Here is a 9999-nt window from a genome sequence, read left to right as displayed (position 1 = left end):
CGACTGACTGCATTTTACAAACCTAACTCCTTCTAATTACTTTAATTGAAATTGAATTGAATTGAAATGAAATTGAAATTACTGAAATTGAAATCAATTGGATATCCTGCAGGCTGTGAGGCCGGTCAGGATCCTTTGTGCAGGTTAAACTCTAGGCTCTATCCAGGGAGTAGTGATGCTGGGTAATGACAGAAATGCTGGGTCAATCATCCATGGTCACCCTGGGGGACTGCAGTAGTTCCAGACCATACACATAGAACAAGGTGATGTCCCAAAGCAACAAAGGTGTAAACCACTTAAAATAACCCACTCTTTTGACTTTTGTCCTTTGTTATTATTGGTAATAATTCGGATTATATTTGATATTGAGAATAAATCATGTAATTTATGTTAATAGTTGGCATGTATTAAGCACCTACCCGTGTGAGGCCTCGTGGCAGTACCTGCCATGCAGTATCCTGTTCAGTCCTCACCATTGAGCCTCAAACCAAGTGACCTAGATTCACATAAATAGGTAACGTAAAGCAGAAGCAGGATTTCAAAGCAGAACAGTTGCAACCTGATTCAGAGCTTTTAACCACTCTGCAATGTTACTTTCAGAAAGGGATGGAAAGAAAGACAATTGCGACCCTAATTCTACCTCAGCGTCACTCTGCCTTTGTGTGGGTCACTTGTTCTCTTTGGCCACATGGAATCAGGAGGCTATACTAGCTGTACTCAACAGCTCTTCTTAGCTCCAATATTCCATGCTTCTCTTTACCTGGGATCTATTAGTGGTGGTGATGGGGTGGGCATTATCCCAGCCTGGGTTTCCCAGGGGGAACTTCATCTCTTACTTCGTGATAGGCACATTTGTCAAATGAGAAGAATGGGCCCTTTGCTCTCTTGCCCATGCAAAGCTCAGTGTTCATGACCGGGAGTCTCTCAGAACCTGCTTTTCTCTAGTGAGCCCCTGGGCTGTGAATCACAGGGCACACTATTGCCGTATATGGAAAGCGCATTGGGCTGCATGGGTTAACTGGGATTAGCAAGGACTGTAATGTTGGTGTCTTGATCCTCAGCAGCTCTGCTTTGAAGCTGAAAGGCAGGGCACAAGCATACTTACGTGTCTTAATTTGGTAATAATGGCATGCTATTCTGATGACGAGGTATGCTGTGAATATCCAAGTTTATACTATGCATACTGTTGATACTTGATATGATATTAAGTTAAACCATGGCTTGTCCATTTGTCTAAATTTCATCACTTAAACCCCAAATACTTGTCACAAATAGACTTGAGATGTGGTAGAAAAGTAATTAGGAATTGGACCTTTTTTTTCTAGCTGAAGTCAGACTTTTTTGTCTTAGAGGTTTCAGATGATTTTGCTTATCTTTGCCTACCCTTAGTTATTAGATTAAAATAAATATTAATGTGAGGTTACTTGGTTTTGAAGTTACTATAATTATAGGCAAAGATCATTGCGTGGATTTTTAGACTCATGCAGTGCTCAAAAAGAAAAATAATTTAGCCTAGTTCTTTTACCAGGACGTTTCTCCCTACCTCTACAAAAAAAAAGGAAAAAAAATGAAAAAAAAAAAAAGATGAAAAAGAAAAGAAAAAGAAAAAAAAAGGTGCATGGATTGTATTAGGTGGTGCAAAAGTAATTGTGGTTTTTGCAGTTATTTTTAACCTTTTAAACCACAATTACTTTTGCACCAACCTAATAGCATCAAAATTGCATTCAAATTCTTGCCTTGCTGCTTAATAGGTGTGTAATCATCTGCATGTCGTTGGACCTCCCTAGCCTAAGTATCCTCAACTGTAAAAAAATAAGGTGGGGGGAGGATGGTTAGGGGCAGTTAAGTTTACACCTATCTTTACAGACCTGCATGTAGGAAAGTGCTTAGCTTTAGAGCCTGGGACAGAGAGAGCATTAGGTAGGTCAACAATTATATTAGGTCAATTATATTAGGTCAACAATTATATTAGGTCAACAATTATATTAGGTCAACAATGGCATTTTCTTCCTTCTATTTTAACTCTGTAATAGCATGATTTTTTTCTTATATTGTAAGACATTTTAATAAGATTATAAGATGTACCATTTTTTATAATAGCACTTTCTTCTTTCCTTTAGACTGAGGATGTAAGAGTAACAGTAAGATCAGATATAGGGGTCTAGATGGAAAAGGAAACTAGTGGGAGAATAAAAGAGGATCCACTTTATTTTAAATTTCCAGAGAATAGATATAGGGGCAGTGAAGGCAGGGAGAATGGGTTCTTGAAAATTAAGTGGGGTGGAAATGCAGATGAGTTTCTATATAGACCTGAAGTAAAATTTAAATAATGCTATGAATGTTACAGAAGTAAGATAGACTCTATGACAATAAAAAAATAAAATCCTTTAATATGAATAGTGTTAGCCTACTCAAAATTTTTCATGTTCTAAAAATCATGTAGGAGACAGGGGGTGAAGTCCTGAACTAAACTAAAAATAGATTCATCAAATACATTGTCTGGAATTAAGTGAAGAAGGTAAGTAGCAAATTTTTTTCCCTCCCTGTGTCTTATTCTGGAATAAAGACATGCATATCATCAGATTTGGAAATGTGGCTTAAACATTTTTAAAAACATTAACGTTTCTATGTAAGGAATATTAATCAATATTGATTCATCATTCATTCATATATGCATGCATTGTTTTATTCAGCAAATATTTATTGAAATCTGTTGAATACTTTTTTTATGTGCTGGGAGATACTGGTAAATAAAAACTGACAATAATTCTGGTCCTTCTAGTGTTAACAACCTAGCAGAGAGCAAAAGGCAATTATTATACATATACACAACCATACATAAGATTATGGTGATAAATGATAAGTGCCACACAGAAAGAGAAACTTAAAGTAGGGGAGTAGAGATGGGGAACAACAGCAATGGAGAGGGCTGCAGTTTTAAGTAGTTGGGTCAGGGAAGTTTCAGGTTGGGTGTGCCTTGCATTTTTGAGGCCAGTGTGGCTAGAGCAGAGCTGGTAGTGAGGGATTAAGTAGTCACAGTAGACGCATCAAAGAAGAAATAGGAACCATATCATGCCAGCCTTCTAGGGTATTGTAAGGATTTTTGCTTTTACTCAGAATATAACGATTAATTTATAACATTTTTTAAGTAATGACAACAAATAAATTAATCCAAATAGTTGACCAAGAAAACCCTCAGACCTTAGTTACTTCCTCTTTGCCCCCTTGTCTGCTTGTCTGATCCAACCAACTACCAAGGGCTGAGTTTCCTTTCTCTATCCTCCCTGACACCATCTTCGTTCTGACCCTCATTATCTGTCATCTGGACTCCAGCATTAACCTCTTATCTCCTTTCTCTGCCTCTGTCTCTCTATTATCTCAAATCCATCCTTCTCGCTGCCAACAGATATCTTTCAAAAACACTAATCTGTTTATGTCGTGCTCCTGAAATATCCTTTGAAGTTTATACTGTCTCTACCGCCTGGTAAGGAACCAGGCTCTCTACAATCCACCTCTGATGTATATTTGTAGTCTCAACTCTGCCGTTCTTCAGCACGTACTCCATGCTCCCCAAATAGGTTCCGAGCTTTCACACCTCGGGGCTTGTATGGGCACATTCTTCTGCCTAGAATATTTTTAGGTTTTGAATCTATCATACTCCTTTTCAACTTGGAGAACAATTCACTTTCTTACCAGGTAGTTCCTAACTTTTCCAGGTAGAACCAATGCATCTTTCTTCTGGGTGCTTATAAAACTATTCTTCCTTTGTCATAGCATGTCTTACCCTTTAATTAGTTTTTATGTATAATTTTCTCTGCCATATCCGAAGGTCCTGAAGCATAAAAACTATGTTATTTCCCTCTGTACCCACAGTGCCTAAGGGTCATGCTTAGTACTTAGGGAATACTCAATTATTTTTCTTTTTAATAAATAAATATATTACTATGTATGTGAATGGGTATGTGGACAGTTGGATACAACTATGTTAAAAATAATTAATATGAGCAAAAGTAGTCAGAGAGTGTCATTAGATATCTTTTTTATTAAAGCTTTAAAAAAATTAATTTGCTCAAATATTTTGGCCTTAGGGTTTTTTCTTTGATAAATTGATAATGTTGAACTGGATGGTCTTTAAGACTGCTTATAGCTCTAAAACGCTATTCATTCATTCATTTATTTATTCATTCAGGCATGTTTAAGCACCTATTATGTATAAAGCATATGACCACCAAACCACAAGTCATTCTTTTTATGTATTTTATATTTTGACTTAGTTAAGTGCAATGATGAGGCTATAAATAAATGTATGGTATTTCTTTCTAGTTTGTCATAAGCTTATAAGATTAGAAGCTGTTCAGGTGCAGCCTAAATACACAGCATTCAGGGAATTCAAGGCAGAAAATGGATACTAGAAATTTAAAATAGCATTTAATGCTGACTGACATCTTAATACCACTAAGACATGGAAAAACTCACGTCATTCTTCCTACATAAGATAAAGGGATTTAGAAGAATATCTTGTTACTATACATGTTGGAACATATCCATAGAATATGTTCTATAATAACATTTCAGTATTCTAAAACACATTTTTTGCATTTAACAGATGAGAAAACGCATTGGTATCTATACTACTTGGCCTTGACACCTTATAGACTGAAAGTAAGAAATTAAATTTATAATAGAATTAACTAGCCTACAAATAATATTTTGCAATCTGTAAGTATTTCTCCCAAAGTAGAACTTTTTTTTTAAACAAAGAATCCTGGCCTTGAAGACTACTATGTAGGAGTGAATGGAATTTAAGATTGTTTTCAGAGTTAGAAATACTAGTTACAGATTATTATTTCTTTTATCTTTTAGCTCTCATCTTTATGCTCTTCTCTTCAAATTTCTTAAACAGAAATATGCCTTCATACAGTGTCTATCAAAAGATTATTTGGATTCAAATTAAGTATTTCATAAATTTGCCTTTATATTACCAGGTGTCACCCTGATGTTAACCAAGAAAATTACCCTTGGATTGTTGGCTTTGGAGAATTGTCACTATGTACGGTTCTATGAGTAAAGCCATTTGGGTTTTTCTATGGCAGAAAAGAGCCATCTATAGAAAATGAGGCAAAATTTTGTATGTGCCAGAAGCTTTCTGGATTTTATGCTGCAACTATTCGCCTCCAGGTCACATCTTGCATTCTAAATAGGTCACTAATGTGTTATTACCAAGGACCTTTATAATTCACATCAGCCCTCATGGGTACCAATATTAAATCTATATACATACATATGTATTTGTATGTGTGTGTGTGTACATGTTCTAATCAAATTGCACTTAGTGAATAATAATTCATTGTCTCCTTCTTTTAATCTAACCATTACATTATATGGTCTTTCTCCTGTCTTTCTGAGCCTACCTTGATGGCATTTCTTCTCACTCACTAACCATTAGATCCACTGCCCTTCTTTTTCTTCTCTGAGCTTGCTGAAGTTGTTCCTGCCTCAAAATCTTTGATCTTGATAGAAATTATGCCTGGAATATTTTTCATATAGGTTAGTGGTCCTCAACTGGGGGTGATTTTGCCACCCATGGGACATTTAGCAGTGTCTGCAGGCATTTTCCATCATCATAATTGGGGAGGGATTACTACTGACATCTAGTGAGTAGAGGCTAGGAATCCGGCTAAACATCCTGCAATGCACAGGACAGCCTTCTTCTCCCTCTTACTTGCACCAAAATGTCAATGTATCCAAGGCTGAGAAACCTGCTTTAGATTTCTTTGTAGATGATTCTTTCTAATCATTTAGGTCTAGGTTTAGCTTATACATCACTGATCCACAAGAGGCCTTCTCTAACCAGCCAATATAAATAGTTCTGCCCCTCTGATCATCTGAACACTTTTTATTCCTTTAACTTGTTCTTATAGCACTTTTTACTGAAATTAAAATTTAACATAATGATTGTTAAATATAAGTTCTACAGATCAGAGCTTTATCTCATTCACTATTACAACTCTAGTGCTTACACGAATGACTGGCACATAGTTGACAATAAATATTTTTCAATGAATAATGGAAGACAAATAAGATCAGTAGATCATAACTACATATATAATAATGGGTATATATATATATATATATATATATATATATATATATATATAGTCCCTATGTGCTGGTCTATGTGTAAAGTCCTGTGGATTTTCTATGGCAGAAAGGAGCCATCTATAGAATATTAGTCATACACACACACACACACACACACACACACACACACACACACACACCAGGGGTACCAAAAAAATGTATACAAGTGGACACTTTGGTCAACGTTGCTTAAGCAGTAGTTCGCCTTAATCAGAAGTGTTTGGATGCTGATGGTAACCACTTTGAGCACCTCTTGTAATTGCAGAAGTCAAACAAAATGATTTGTATTCATCTTTTTTATTGGTATATATCGAGTATTACAATTTTAATACAGTTTTCGTTTCTTAAAATGTGTGTACATTTTTTAAGCACCCTCTGTATATATTTCATAGTATTTCAGCTTACAGAAATAAAAAAAAAAAAAACTCTTCCAGTTTCTTATGCAATAGGATGGCAGAAAATGTGTGCTTTCTAGAAGTTTAAAACATATTGGATAGGTTATGCTTTCAGCAATGGTAGAATAGATTGTATAGGACTAGCCTTCTCACAGATAATAATTCTAACTGTTAGACAAAAAGAAAACAAGCAAACAAACAAGCACAACTATTTGAAGGCAATGGAGAGTGACAAAACAACAACAAAAGCAAAACCAGAAATTGCAGTAGGGTTGACTCTTGAAAGAAAGGCATTGAAATAGGTGACTTTGACTTTTATATGATTTTTCACCCCCAGTTGTTCCCCAGTCCAAGTGCCATAGTGTGAGTAAAACTCAAGCAAAAGGCACAGTCATACTGACTTGAGGATCCAAAGGGTGGAACTGAAGACAGCCAGAGTAGTGGAAAATGAGGGAGGAAAATCTTATGATGCAATGAGAAAACAACCCAATAGAGAAGCAAAGAACTTGAACAGATGTTTCAAAAGAAAGTCATGTGAATGGACATAAGCACCTGAAGTAGTAAGCGACATCATTATTCCTCAGAAAAATGAACATTGGAACCATAACAGATATTTCTAAATACGCACTATAATGGCTACAATTAAAATAACTGACAATATCAAATTTTGGTGAGCATTTAGATGTCATAGAATTTTGTGAGAAAATAAACAGAATGAACAGAACTGTCATTTGGGAATTTAAAATGGTACAATCACTTTGGCAAAAATGTTTTGTAGTTTCTTATGAAGTTAAACGTATACCTACTGCATGACTTAGCCATTTCTTTTCTAGGTATTTCTTCAAGGAAAATTAAAGCATATTTCCAAAATAAAACTTGTACATGAATGTTTATAGCAGCTTGACTCATAATGGCCCAAATTGGAAATACTCCGACTACTCATTAACAGAAGAATTGATTTAAAAAAATTGTAGGATCACCATACAATGGACTAGTACTCAGGAATAAACTGCTCATATAAACTACCACATGTATGACTCTCACAGAAATGCTGAGCAAAGGAAGCTCGATACAGAAGAGTATATATGATGTGATTTTGTTTATGTGAAGTTCTAGAATAAGAAAAATAATCTATTGTAAACAAAAGCAGGAAAGTGGTTGCTCTGGGAATGGAGGATTGACTTAGAAGGAGCGAAAGGGATCTTTCTGAGATGATGGAAACCTTTTATATATTGATAGGAATACAAGTTAAACAAATATATGCATTGTCAAAAGTCATCAGATTATACACTTAAGATTTATACATTTTGCTCTATATAAATTTCACCTTAAAAAAATCCTCCTGTATACAAATACTGAATTCTTAATACAGGTTTTCTTTTTCTAGTGCAATTCTGAAACTACTTTCTCTGAATTTTAGGATTAAGCGAATGAATAAATACAGTGAAAAGGATAATGGCAGTCAGGTTTTATACAGTTAATAACAGATTTATAAGACCTGAAAGGGGTTGGAATTGGCGGAATCAGTAAGAATTCATAATTTTGAGTAAATTTTGAGTAAACACACACACACACACACATATATATTTCTAGCATTGTATGCTGCTGAGGGGCCTAGAAACAATGACACACCTGAGACATCTGTGTGCCAGAAAGTGAGGAAGTGCTCAAAGAATTGTACAGATATATTGGAAGAACACATGACCCATCTTACAGGGAGACCCACTAATCCAACCTGAAACAATTTGAGCATTAAAATCAGCAATTAATGCAATGGGTTATAGCCAATTAAATGAAATACGAATATATGAGTTCATGTTGATATAAGTAAATCATTGAATAAATAAAAGTGGGAGAAGAGAAAGCTCTGTCTGTAGAATGGCAATTGATAAGTTTAGAAGGGATGATGAAGTTGTAAATCATCAATGGATGATAAAACTAATGGGGTAAAGTTTGATGAGAATCAGAATTATATCCCCACAAATTAGGTTGTAATGACAAAGAAAAAATTGTTAACTTTTTTGGAAGAAATCTGGCAGATATTATCTTCACTAAGTGATCAAAACTATGTCTCCAATATTGAAACAAACTGATTTCATGTGCCTCCTGACATAATACACTAAAGAAAATATTACACCATTTCTCTTTTATTCCTGTCCAAGGTTTATCTAAATGAGTCAGTAAATGAGTAAACATCAAACAAACTCACATTGAGAGACATTAAACAAAACTAATTGTCTCTTTATTTTCAAAATACAAAGGTTGAACAACTTTCTAAGATTAAAGGAAATCAAAGCAACAAAAAAATGCAATGTGGGATCTTGAATTGGATTCTGGTGTATGAGAATGTTTCAAGTATCCACTCAGAGTTTTTGACTTCCAATTCTATGATGTTTTCTAATGGAAACCTGTAATATTTTTTTCTCAGGGAGATGTTTAGGTCACTCATTTTAAAAAAAACTTCCCTGGAATGTTGAGAAGAGCTTGGAAATTATTCTTTGTGAGATGATGGAAACATTCTGCATTAATAGGTGCAGGCCCTCTTTCAAGCGCTTCACATGTATTGTTTCACCTCATCCTCATAACAATTTAGGAGTTGTTTTGTCATCACTATTTTAAACATAAGACAACTATGACTTGTTCAAAAGACTTGTGTAGTAAACAGCAGAACCATAATTGAAATCTGGTTTATTTAAAGACAAAACCCAAGCCCTCAATTCAAAAGACACATTCCTTCCCTGACCTCAGGTTCCACTACTCACACTGAATTGTAATCCTTCATCTCTTTTCCCACTAAGGAGGGTGCTACAGGGAAGAGAATTTCTCTTCTTTCCTAACTTTCCTTTGTCTTCGTCCCAAGAACCCAAAACATTGCTTTCCCCATGACTGCTTAGTCAGTATATGTAGTCTAAATGATTATTTTAAGCACTTTGAAGGAAAAGATCCTGTTATATGTACATACTTGTGTGTAGCACTCATTCTACCCAGTATTATGCTAGAAATGTAGTGTCCTTAATCATGGCAATGGTAAATTAGACAGGTAATTTCTTGAAACTGATTTCACTTATCAGGTGTAAAAGGAACCTTTCTATTATTTGTAGTTTAATTTTGCCTATTAAAGAAAGTGCAATGTTTATTTCATCTGGTTATTTATGTATTCATTTATTTTAAAGAATATAACAAGCTTCTATTGTTAGACCCAGACTTCATTGGGTCTGCTTCATTTTCATCAATTTGGCTAGATTTATTATTTAACCCCCTTAGCTGGTTCTTTATCTGACTTCTTGTGATTTACCCATTCATGCAGATCCTGTGTGGTGGACAGGGTGCAGTAGACATTCTCACCAGACTACACAGCATACTCCACCATGTTTATTGCACTGTGGGCATAACTTTCTCTCCTGCTTTTAAGACCTGGTGTTGATATTCTCCCTGCGAGTCAAGGACCTTAGCACATCTGTAT

Source organism: Rhinolophus hipposideros (genome assembly GCF_964194185.1).
Source record: "Rhinolophus hipposideros genome assembly, chromosome: 2".
NCBI lineage: Eukaryota > Metazoa > Chordata > Mammalia > Chiroptera > Rhinolophidae > Rhinolophus > Rhinolophus hipposideros.
This window is presented reverse-complemented; position numbering follows the sequence as displayed.